Source organism: Dipodomys merriami, unplaced genomic scaffold (genome assembly GCF_024711535.1).
Source record: "Dipodomys merriami isolate MVZ:Mamm:240054 unplaced genomic scaffold, mDipMer1.0.p SCAF_4, whole genome shotgun sequence".
NCBI lineage: Eukaryota > Metazoa > Chordata > Mammalia > Rodentia > Heteromyidae > Dipodomys > Dipodomys merriami.
In genome coordinates, this window is record NW_027205603.1 from 9,620,584 (window position 1) to 9,634,124 (window position 13,541).

At 37.8% G+C, this 13,541-nt stretch overlaps 1 long non-coding RNA gene across 1 annotated transcript in view; it reads right to left on the reverse strand.

Moving 5' to 3' along the window:
• Positions 1–3,214: 3,214 nt before the first annotated feature.
• The window catches only part of LOC138806196 (uncharacterized), a 61,737-nt gene continuing 51,410 nt past the window's right edge, over positions 3,215–13,541 (reverse strand). The window contains exon 3 of the long non-coding RNA XR_011365735.1: positions 3,215–3,457. This is a non-coding gene — a long non-coding RNA (uncharacterized lncRNA). The remainder of the gene's footprint in view (positions 3,458–13,541) is intronic.

Below are 13,541 nucleotides of genomic sequence, written 5' to 3' on the forward strand. Positions count from 1 at the left end.
AAGGGGGGAGGGAAGGAAGGAAGGAAGGAAGGAAGGAAGGAAGGAAGGAAGGAAGGAAGGAAGGAAGGAAGGAAGGACGGAGGGAGGGAGGCAGGAGGGAGGGAAGGAAAGAAGGAAGGAAGGAAGGAAGAAAGAAAGGAAGGAAGGCAAGGAAGGAAAAATTCCAAATACAAAAAGCAAAAAACAAATGAAAAGAATAATCCTTGGGTTTTCCTCTAAGATTCAGTTCTTTTTCCCCCTGAAAACACAACTCACACTAACATTTTACAAACTTACTTTGATCACTATTCAACTCTAGTCACATATTTGTATATATTCTGAGTCCTGCAATAATTAATAATAGCCATTTCCTTCCTTGTTGAGCAATATTTTGGTTTGACTTGAAGTGAGTACTGACCTCATTTTGTTTGCTTGTCTTTGTGCAAAATTTATTACTACCCACCGACTTTTACCCAGGTGTCAAAACTTCCTCTTCAAGGCTCAAGTTCAGGAGTTACTTTCATCACTTTCATCTTGTTGGCAATGTCAGAGGCAACTTAAAAGCTGCTTGACTGGGCCCAGGAATTTACTAAAAGCAGGATAAAAGCTGTGTGCCCAGGCTCTCTTCCCCCACTTTGCATCTGTGCCCTTTGATCTGAACCATTCTCTCCTACCGTCACTTCAAAATCACGTAGGTTTCCAGGAAGGACAATTGATTCTCGCAGGCAATGCTTTCTATCAGCCTGTGGCCAAAGGTGAAACTGTTTGAAGGGAAGCAAACAGATCAGGACAGAACACCTGTCCAGGCACAGGGGCTGACCTCTTCCTATTCCCCTCAAATGGTGATGTGATAACCTCTCCACAACCCCTCCAGTGACATAGTGAGATAAAGGTCAATCAGGCCACACATCTGACTGGAGATATTGAATCACTGAGCATGCCTCCACCCCATCCCCAGTTTTCTGTATTTATCCCTGAAGACAGCCGAAGATGGCTGGAGATGTACTGAAGTACTATGTTCCTGTGGCTTCCACATAGTAAAACTTCTTCTCTCCCCTGCACCATGTTCTATTTGCCACATAGGAGCAAATGGCTGGAACTGGCCTATAAACCTCTTTAAGAGTTTGAGCCTAGAGTCTAAAAACCCAGTTTTAGCAATATCTCCTTCTGACCACTTCCAGTCTAGACGGGGTTTTTCCAATTTCCAGATGGCTCTTTCTTAACTCACAACCTGAAGTTGAATTTTTTTTCCCTAAACCTTGGGTCTTCTTCAGTAATCCTTTAGTAGTTTCCTTCAGTGAATTTATTTTTATTGGTGTATATTACTGGTATACCAACCAAAATAAAGTGTCTGGTTTCATTATCTTTCCATACCTGTTTATAATGTGCTTTGATCAAATTGACTTCCTTTATCATTCTTCTTTTACCCTCCCTTTCCCTCTTTTAAAACAATTTTTAGCCGGCTTCATTGTTCTATTTTCATATAGGCTTATAAAAATACTCTGAGCTTGGATTTTCTGCGTTGTGCTCACTTGAGTGGGAGAGGGAGATAGCTGATACTCATTTTCTGTAGAGGAAATCATGCCTTGATTGTCTTCTAGGCATGATGAGACTTCCTTTAAGACAATAAAACCATCTCTGGGAGGGCAGAAGTTTGGAATGCTTCAAAAAATTCAAGATAATAAAGTAAAATACAGTACTTTGACCTTATTCATCCCCACCCCACCCCCAATTCTATCATCTGCTCCTTTTACTTTCCTCCTTCTTAGGGACCTCATCTTTATCTCCAACTTTTTTTTTTTATTATTGAGTATCATGTTCTTTGTACCTGGAGATCTTCTTTATCATTTTATTAAGTAAGGGTGTTGGTTTTCTTCTTTCCTCGTGATCTTGTTTTCCCAAGTAGCTTTTGCTTTGTTTATCTTTGTGTACTTTTTATTGCATACTCGTCACTGATGACTAATGATCATATGGAGTTTAGAATTCTTTCAAATGTTAACTGGAAAAACCCCAGGTGTGAATGACGTGCTTTAACTGTGTCCTTCATTGTTTAGCGATCTGCTGTAACTTTTCATTTGAAAACAGTATTTTTTCCTATTGGTCTCATCAGGTTGCATAGAGAAGACACTGCCGATTTGCTGCAGAATGAGAAAGAGCCTGGCACTCTATAGGAAGTCCAAGTGTGTGTGTGGTTGCAGGGAGTTCTTCACATTCAGTATACAACTGTTCACTTAATCCCATCATTTCCAAATGATATATGCATCCTTGGTTCTTCAAAAAGTCCTAAAACCTAGTAGGCGCTGGTGGCTCATGCCTGTAATCTTAGTTATTCAGTAGGCTGAGATATGAGGATTGAGGTTCAAAGCCAGCCCAGGCAGGAAAAGACTCTTATCTCCAATTAACCAACAGAAAACCAGAAGTGGAGCTTTGGTTTAAGTGGTAGAGTGCTAGCCTTGAGCTGAGAGCTCTTGGACAGCACTTAGGCCCAGAGTTCAAGCCCCATGACCGACCAAAACAAAAAAGTCCTAGGACTATCTCATAAACCACCATCCTAGCCTAAAACTGACGGGTAATTTAAACAAGAATAACTAATGGAATCTTTCCTAACAAAGGTGTGCATAGTAATTGATAGAACCACAAGGAAAATGCTGATGTTCTTGCTTTTACTATTTGTAGGCCCAGGCCATGAGGTAGGAAAAAGTTGCTAGCACCTGCAAAAGAAAGTCCTATAGGGAGGCCAAATTGTGAGGAGCTGTAACCTCCAGCTATGACCTTCAGCTATCTTGAGTTGACCTCATATGAGAACTTGGGGAATTAATAATTTGACTTACATTCTTAGCCATCTCTGCTCCCAATCAATGGCTGTCAGCTACAGAGCTGTTGATGGATCCATTTAGGGAAGCCTCCTTCTGCAAAGAGAGGAGAGAAAAGATAGAGGGTACAGCAAAAGGAACAAGTCGGTAATATCTAGCACACACACTCCAGCAAAGAACCTCCCATCTTTATGCTGGAGTGGGGAGAAATACCTATGAGGTTGTTTTGAAATGAGCGAGAAGGTTGAAGCTCTGACTCTCTGTCTGTTAAACTGACGACACAAATCTTCCATGTTTGTCCATCATCGGCCTTATTGCCAGACAAGCCTAGTATCACTGCCAATTCCAGAGACGTCAGGTGGCTCACCTTGCAAATCAGCTTTCTCAAACTTGATTGATGAACTGCTAGTAATCTTGTTTTCTGGGTTCTCAAATTTGGTGATTTTCTTCTCACCTTTCAACTTCTCTTCTTGAGTCCTTTATACAATCCTGCAACTGTCATTGATGGGGACTTAATCTTCCATGTTTCAGCAGAAGTCATTTATATTATTTTTAGGAGTTGACTCTAATTGATGAGACTCTGATCACACTTTCCCCTTCTTCTCTCTGACAGTAGTTAGACAGGTGCAGTGGCCAGTAGGATGAATGTGAATATTCTTCATATCCTAGGAAAAGATGATAATGGAGATGCTCTTATCCAGTGTCATCCACCACACAAAATCCACAATTTGGAATCAACAATGGAATGCATATTTCTCAGATAAGCTGTGTTGAAAGATAAGTAAGAAAAACTGCCCAAACTTCCAAATGTAACACTTTCAACTTTAGTTTTCATTGAAGAACTAAAGATAGCAAAGATGTACTCCTGTTGCCCAGGGTCAGAAAGTAGTCCAAAATACAGCTAAGGGGAGGTTTATTGGAAAAAGCATCTATTCTCATCAACTGTCTATTATATCTATAAATTAACTATTTGAGAAGATCAGGTTTTGGTCAACATTTATCTGGGCATTTGACAATGTATACCAACTTCATTTAGATAATAATAATATCTAGATAATTATTTCCTCCTTTGGAGGTAGGGGGAGGAGTGATCTAGGGCTTGAATTAAGGGCCTAAAAACTGTCCCTGAGCTTCTTTGTTCAAGCCTAGTGCTCTACCACTTGAATCACAGCTCCATTTATGGCTTTTTAGTACTCTATTGGAGATAAGAGTCTCTTGGGCTTTCCTTCCGAGGCTAGCTTCAAACTGTGCTCCTCAGATCTCAGCCTTCCAAGTAGCTCAGATTATAGGTATAAGCCACTGGTACATGACATTTCCTCCTTTTTATTAAAATTTTGTGAGTTATCCAGTTTAATCCAGGATCACAGGTCCCATCTTCAAAAATATTTATATCTAGTACATACTCACTTTGCAGTTGACTTCACTGGATTTTTTGGTACATGGTCTTGATTAAAAGTCTAGGGAATGAGTGTGTTGATCAGATCAGGAAACTTCTCATTGGTTTTACAACAATAAACATAATGTTTCCAGTTCATACTGAGCTCATGGGGACCGCTTTTGAAATTATGTATACAGATACGATGTCCAGTAAGAGTCCAGAGACTTGTGGAAGCACTCAGGAAAAACTGACATTTAGTTACTAGTTACTGAAGCTCAAAGAAATACTTTGGTGATGTTGCATTTACCTATGACATCCATCCATCATGCCAGGAGTGGCCCGAGTCCAGTCCCAGGATATCAACAGGAGCAGGCGAGATTCCATGTTCATCGATCTCACTTTGACTTTCCTTACTTGTCCATTCAAATCTTGTCCATTCAAATCTTTGTACAAACAAATCTTGTTCTTGTACATTCAAAATAATTCAAGTTCCTTAATTTGGGACTTCCAAATATTATGAAGGCAACACATAATCCACAAATAATAGGATTGAAATTTTCATTTCCTTTTCAACAATTTTTGCTTTCTATTATGATCTTCCTATAAAATATGGAAGATGGGCTAGCAGTCATGCAGAATGTGCAGTCACTTCTGGTACAATATGACTAATGTGGTTCTATAACTTATCAATGATAACCACAACTGTGACCACAAGGCAGGCTAGCAGGAACGGTGTGGAGAGGCTAACAGAATCTTCCTCAGTGACACATAAAAAAGGCAGGAATCTAATCAAAACAGGTGCACAATCTGACACTTGTTAAGGGGTTAGGAATAAACAATAAATATCAGCTGCTTTATCTTTTGAAGTCATGTGGTTAGTTTGAGGAAATGGTTGTCAGCATTGGCAGAATGGGAGCCATTGTTAAGGTATAGAGAACATTGTTAAGGAGGGGTAGGGATGGGTGTGACTCGTGGTGGGGGAAACTGGCATTACTGGTATATGTTTGAGGGGTGTTCTATGTCTGTGCTTCGTTGGTACAATTTTCAGCTTCCACTTAGTATTTCTTGTGGATGAAACTTGCATGAACACAAAATTCTCAAGTTCATATCATTTCCTAAAATCACATTCCGTCCATAACCTACCTCTACTACAGAATGGACTACAGTCTCTTCCAACCTAGTCCAGAGCCCCTGATTCTGTCCTCTGTTTCTCTTTCCTTGTGATGCTGCTTACAAGCCTTAAGACTCATTTCACTATCTTTGGATCTGCCTCTTTCTGTGGAGATGGAGAAGTTAAAACTCCATAGTTTTCATGGAGAAAGGGAAAGGCTAAGTAGCATCCTCTAAAAATAGATATTTTAATATGGTCCCCTTTGCCAAATGATCTACAAAGGAATAAGCTAAGGAAGAGACTCGATGGCCCTGTCTGAACACCATAATGCCTGACTATAAATATCCTGAAACCTTCAAGCTCACGACTTCTAATCTGCTGATTGTAATCTATAGTCATGACAAAGCTCAAGAAAAACTATCAGGTAATGACAAGCTGCAAAATATAAGGCCAAGAGAGGCTTCTATTGCTTTTTTTCTTTTTATGAAAAGCAATTTATAGCCTAAAGTTTCTACTACCAAATCTTGCAAAAATTCAAGTTTGGCTTGTACTGATTTGTTTTCCAAGTCTTCATCGGGCTTTCAAGGACTAATCAGGAATTTAGCTGCCTTGCAGGAGTTTAAGAAGTATTATGACAGCTTTTGAGCTGGAAGAGAAAGCAAATGAGCTAAGCCAAGGGTCTTTTTCAAAAAAGAATGTTCTATGATATTCTTCAACTGTCACACCACATAGAAACACTCTATGCAGATGTTTCATTCTAGAAGCACCTATTTAGTTTGGTAACTAAGCTCTTTTATTCACTGTAGTTTATAATATTTACCCAATCCCCTCAAATTGTTTATAAAAATGCTTCCTATGGGAATATTATCAAAGTCAGCATTTACTTTATACATGGGCTTAGATTCTTAAAACTGTAAATGAGCACTATTAAGTTACATATGAAATTATATGGACCACCAAATACAACTGCGTAATATTTGGAGGAATTTGTTAATAAATATTCTGAACAGAAAAACGTTACTAAGAAAAAAATCATCATTTCAAAGGTATTTATAGTGATATAAATAAATTAGAAATAAAAATATATGCCATCCAATTCACTAACTACAAGATTCAAAAGGGCCATTAAATGCCTTTATTTAATCAAAGAAATGATTAAATACAACCATTTGCACTAAACTAAATACCAATCAGGATGGAAGAGATATGACATGTACCATCGCCCAAAGGTTTAATTATTTCAATGGTCAAAATATTCAATGAAGTGTTAGAAGTACAGATAATACGAAGAGACCTTAAAATACATATTGATATATTTTCAGTAAGGACTAGCAGTATAGAAAAACTAAGCCACAAAATGGAAGTCATGCTAGTCAGGTCCTGCCAAAGAGAGCAATCTCTTGCCATCTCTTGTCTTTGTTACTACCCAGCTTTTAAACAACAGCAGATGTGGAGAGTGGGCGATGGTGAGGAGGGAAGGGAAGCAGTGAAGGCAGGGAGAATAACTCAATTAGCAAACTGCTTGTCTAGCATGTGTGAGGCCCTGGGTTCAATCCCCAGCACCACAATAAAATAAAAAAACAAAACTAAAAGTACAAACACACATTAACTTATCATTCCACAAAAAAGTCATTGGGTCTCATACATATTTATCTCTGTGAGATGAGAAATATGCATGGCATACACTATGCCTTCCAGGAATTTATAATCCAATTAAGAATGAAGAATACCAACAATGTAATAGCTAAATATAAAGTGATATAACAGGCATCACAAACCTTTGTATTGTTATTTACAAAGTGTTTGTATAATCACAGTCTTTGTCTTTCTTTTGGGAAGGTTTATAAAAAAAATCGAATCATTTTTATAGTTCACTCAATGCCAAGCACCACATTATTAGGGGCTTGCACACAATAAATATTAACTTATTAATACAAGATTCCGAACACAGGCAGGCTCAGAAGCACAAATAACTTGGTAAAACGAAAGGAATCCTTTGTCTATGAGCCATAAAACCCTACAAGGCACTCATATTTCTTTTGGCAAGATGAATTTTCAGAAGGCTTAAACAAGGAAATACAAAATTGATTCTGAGTAAAACAATAAATATTTTAATGAAATGATTAAGTGCTAATCGCTGAGAAAATAAATGATTTGGCATTCCTGCAGATTTGCCTCAAAACTTGTCTACAAGTGGCCAACAAGGAAAACTAATCACAACAGATGTAATCATCTGGGTTGCTCCCATTATCCTTTCCCAGAGTCCCCACTTGCTGGATAGCCTTTTCCTCCCCTTCTTCATTCTTTTATCCGCTGCTCATTGTTCTCAATGACAGCTATGTATCTCCACCTAGGACACATCATCAGCTCAAAGTTCTCTCTAGAGACTTAGACTTGAATGTCCAACTGCCAACCTTCACAGTGATGTCTACCACATATATCAAACCTAAAATGGCAAAAAACAACAACAACAAAAAACACCTCAAGCAGGAGTCTTCATCATCTCAGTCGATACCAACTCTATCACTCCTCCAGCCTTCAGACCCAGTCATTGCTCTATAATCTGGAAAGATCTGGAAATCAAGAGGGATTTACATTTAACTATATCCTAAATCAGATCACTTGTCAAGTTCATTAGTGTCACTTTAAGCCAAGCCACGACTCTCATCTGTGCTACATTTACTATCCTGGAATAGATTCTCAAAGCAACGGCCAGAAGGAAACTTCAGACATCAGTCAGATCATGTCACTCCTCTGATCCAAAGTCTGCAGTGAGTCCACAGTTCATTTAGAATAAAAGCCAAATCTCCAGTGCCTTTCAAAACCCTATAATACAATCAGCCCATTGGGAAGCTCTGGGGTGTTGTGCTGTTCGTGTGCACTTCACTGAATTCATATGCCTGCCCTCCTTGTTTAGATCAGATTGCCATTCTCAGGGAGCCTTCCATAGTCCCCAAATTTAATAAAGGAACTTCTGCTATCAAAATCCCTTACCATTCTCTTTCATTTTCTCTTTTCCACAACACTTACAGCCTTCTAACATTTATTTATTGATAAGTAACATTCATTTTCCTCATTCAATTCTTCTAGAGATCTGAGATCTCTAGAAGAAAAGTACCTAGTACAAATCTGCTTTTGATAAATATTTGAGAAAAGAATGAATATTTGGCTCAACCATGACCCAATGGGCTCAGATCAAGTACTTTGAAATCATTCCCATCTCCTCCTCCTTCTTCATCTCCTCCTTCTCCCCTCCACCCACCTCTTCAATCCAGCAGAAACATCTTGTCATTCCTGGTTCTAGGCAGGCATCCAGAATGAAACCATTTCTCACCCCATTGCAGGGCTCTGATATAACCGCAATTGTTCATGGTAGGTACCAGCACATCTTTCTTTCTTTTTTGAATATTTTTATTATCTTTAAGTTGTACAATGGATTGCCTTTTATTGAAGCACTTTATGAATACAATGCATCTTCTTCAATGTCACCCCTTTCAACATTCTCACCCACCCCTCCCAACCTACCCTTTCCCTTGCTTATCTTAATTTCAGGTTATGTATTGACTTCTTTGCAATTTAACAAAGCAGTTTATGTGTACAATGCATCTTGATCTGTGAAACTAATTCAACATCTGCACCCACCTTCGACCCACTCCTTCCCTTATATTTCTTAGTTCTGTGATATATGCAATGATTCTTGTCTACACTCCTCCCCCTCCCTTCTTAATTCTTCTAACCCTGTCCTTTTGGCCCCATCCTCTCCTCTTGCAAGTACTCATTTCATGGTACTAATTTTGACTTGTCCTGTTAAAGAATTCACATTCTCCATAGAGTCTATTGCATTTCACTAATTCATTTGTAACCCCTTGCTTACTATCCAGTGTGTTTACTTGTAGATTTATAGTCACATTCTACCTACCACAAATGAGGAAAACTCTGGGTCTGGCATACTTCACTTAATATAATTTTTTCCCAAATCTTTTCATTTCTTTAGTCATAGTACAGCATCATTTTTTCTGATGAATGAATAGAATTGTCTTGTGTACATATGCCATATTTTCTTTTTTTCTTGGTACATACATGGACTCTTTATTTCTTATTTATATTTGTGTAGTGTTCCTTTTCCTCAAACAAAAAAGATGCAAACTTATTACTTTACATTATTTATATCAATGATCTGAAATCATGAAAAAATATTTTTGGTATGTATTTTTTCTTCACCAAAATGTTCACATATCTTACTTTTTATTGTGAAAATACTGTACAGAGGGGTTACAATTACATGGGCAAGATAATGAGTACATTTCTTATCAAGCATTGTAGCCTCCTCCTTTGTTTCCCCTTCCCATCCCTTCCCATTCTTCCCCCCCAAGTCTCCTCCCTCCCCCCACCAAAGTTGTAAAGTTCATTTTCAACATAACGACTTGTACATCTCATTGTTGCAATGGGTCCACCTGTATCCCTATTTAAATGATTTGTTTTTTCCCTTCCCTCCACAAATTATACCAACATCAAATACAGTGAAAGCAGGGGTTATACTGTGGGGGAGGGACATACAAAGCAACAAAGAAATAATCTTATAAATATGTTAGAAACAATCTCATGAAAGAAAAAAACATTTGAATACATATCTTATGGTTCATTTCCCTAACATCACCTTATCTGACCTTTTCTGCTTGACTCAGACATATACTAGTTATTGAAAATAAGGGAGATCATGGGACCTATGTTTCTTTGGGCCTGGCTTACTTCACTTAATATAATTTTTTCCAAGTCTTTCCATTTCCTAACAAATGGGGCAATGTCATTCTTTCTGGTGGAAATATGCCATATTTTCTTGATCTGGGCTAATTCTATACCTTGGCTATGGTAAATAAGGTTGTGGTGAACATGGTTGTGCTGGTGGCTTTAATGTGGCCTTCTTTGTGCTTTATTGGATAAATGCCCAGGAGTAGCACAACTTTCTACTTGGTTTATTTGAATTTGTAGGGCTGCCTTTGACTCAGCACAACCTGCCTCTTATGTACTAAATGTGTTTCTTTCCTCTCTCCACTTAACTCCACTGCAGCAGCATTGACTTTTGAGGTTATGCAAACAAGGCAAATATACTTCTACTTCAGAATTTTTGTGCCTACTCCTTCTTTTGACTCTTAAGATTCTAGACTTTCTTGTGACTCCCTCCCTCTCTCCATTGAATTCTCCCCTGAAATATTACTATTGCAGTCTTTCCTGACCACAGCTGGGAAAGACCCTTTACTCCATCTAAATATTCCTGCATTTCTTTATAAAATGTAGAATAATATGGAGAATATATGATGACACTATCATCTACATTTGTTTATTAATTCTTTTCTCCCTAATACCTTTGAATCCAGAATTTTTTCTGCTCTAACCCTGGTGAAGAGATCTGTCACGTAATAAACAATAAATATTTGCTGAATAAATGAGTGAGTGAATGAAATGTTAAGAGATTTACCTTAGCCCCTTAGCTGCATAAAGTGACAAAAGGAGATATATTTCAATCTATTAGTTGTTCCATAAATAAGCACTAAATTCTATTTGATGGCTTGAATTTTGCTCAATAGAGTAAATCCTAAGATCATTCAAAGCGAGCCATACAATTATTTAATTCTGAATAAACACTGACATAATTTAAGCAAGGGTTTTTTTTTTGTTTTTGTTTTGTTTTGTTTTGTTTTTGTCAGTTGTGGGGCTTAAACTCTGGGCCTGGACACTGTCCCTCAGCTCTTCAGCGCAAGGCTAGTGCTCTACCACTTGAGCCACAACACCACTTCCAGTTTTCTGGTGGTTTATTGGAGATAAGAGTTTCACAGCTCTTCCTGTCTGGGCTGGTTTTGAACCCTGATCCTAAGATCTCAGCCTCCTGAGTAGCTAGGATTACAGGCATGAGTCACCTGCGCCTGCCGCTGAAGCAAGTTTTAAGCATAAAAATTGCTCAATCTTTTTAGGAAAATTCACACTCTCCTTTTAAAAAGTAATAATATTACTCTGTAAGACTGAAAATGTTTTTATTCTTTTCTATTACTCCACTACCTCATATAAAAATCTACTATGTACAATAATTGATGAAGCAAGAGGAAATAGTCCCAGAACAAAGTTTTGTTTGAGATCGGAGTCAGAAATCATAATCACTTGGATATAGTCCCATCATCCAGATGCTCAACCAGAAGACTTATTTAGATTTCCTCCCACTACAAATGTTTGTATCATAGGGAACACTTGGCTAAATACACATGGCTAAAGTAGACAAGCCCAACCCTAAATACTGACAAAGATTTTATCTATAAAGCTTTAATGTGTCATTTTCTGCAACTTTATCATGCATCTACTTAGATCATAACCAGAGGAAAACAGTGACGAAGAGAAAAAAAAGTAGGAGAAAACATGATGCACTGACATTTCCAATGATTACTTCTGTTGCTTTGGATTTGGGTTTCAATTGTGCTGTCATTAATGTTGATTTGTGATGAAGTTTTATTAAATGTTGACCTTCTTCCCTCTGGTTTTTGTCTAAGTGCTAACCATGTGGAAATAATTACAATGTGCCATTATACATACATGAGTTGTTTTCTTAGCAGAGCATAGAAACATCTTTGAGAATTGGATAAAATCTCTATGGTGGTGTATGCAGTAATCCCTGAGCTATTTGCTAAATATTTGAGAAACAGAGCATTGTTTATTTAGTTCTTGTTAGCTCCCTGTGTGCATCCTTGGAATGAGGTTGGAGATTTTCTCTTTGATATTAAGGAAGGCTCCAACCAGAATATTCCAAGTTTGTTCTAGAGAAGCTGTACAATAATGCTTTACAAAAAGATTTTTCTCTTTGATTCCTCACCTGTGTCCAGTGACTGCCTCTTAGTTGAATGGGTATCTTATGATGATTTTTTGCTTTTTTCTGGCCTCCACTATTAATGTGAGTATTGTACAATTCTAACATCACATTTTAACTGCTGAAAGCAATGCTACTCTGGAGAATAAAAGACCTTAAAAAATATCGTGTGTTCCACAGTAACATGATCTTTCACACAACCTGGGCCAAAAGGTCCCAGGCTTATTTCTAACTGTTCCTTCTCATATCTTCATTTGTAAGTACCTCCCAGTTCAAAATGTCAGAAAGAAGTGCTTTTTACTGCGGTTGCCACTTGGCCCTTCTTAACACTGTTCCAAAGACAGAGTGTCCAATATAATTTTTTTTAAATATGAGTGGATGACCCCATAGCGATTTTTCTAATTGATCTTCCTCTCAAAACAGGTTTGTTCCTTAATGATCATAGGAACTTGGTAGCTTGGTACCAACAGAGCTCGATAGCAATTTAACGTCTTCTCATCTTGAGCTCACCAACCTAGTATAATTGTTTTACAGCCTCGAGCTATCCCAAGTCATGTTCACTGGGAAACAAAATTCCCAAAACATTTTTATGAAAAGAAAAAAAAACAATCTCGAACAGCAATTCAACAACAGTATACCGGTGCTTTGATTGTCCCAACTGGACATTTTTATTTCAAATTAAAAGTAGACAGCATAAAAATTATGTTTATCAAACAAATGCATATTTTCAGGGTTTGAGACAGGGCCATTTTTATTAAGTAGTAACAGCTAATCTCCTTTGCCATCTATGCCCTCAAACAGGTTTTAGGGAGAGCTATGTAAATAAACAAGACTATTTGCTACTAAACTTTCCAAATCATTTCTCACATACACACAAACATTTTTTAAAAGCAGGGGCTAGGAAGGTGACTCAGTGGTAGAGTGCTTGCCTTGCATGCATGAGGCCTTGGGTTCGATTCCTCAGCACCACATAAGCAGAAAAAAAAAGTCAGAAATAGTGCTGTGGCTCAAATAGTAGAGCACTAGCCTTGAGCTGAATTGCTGAGGGCCAGGACTCAGGCACAGAGTCAGGGCCCAGGACTGAAAAAAAATTTTTTAAGCAGAGAGAAAAGAGAATGAAAAGTTATACCACTATATCTAACACTAATGGATTATTGTCAGGTGTTTCATTCTTAATAATTCACTATTTTGCAATTATAGATACAGAGAGTCATGAATTGATTAGAAAATCTGTCTTCCCTTGGATGCCAAATTATTTTTAGTTTTAGAGTATTTGCATTTGTAAGATACCTTCTTAAACATATGACTGTATGTTGTCTACACTGGTCTCTTGCTGTTTTTATTTAACAGTACTTTCCACATCATTTTTTCTCACAGATTCACAAGATTCCTTTATGTGGATACCATACT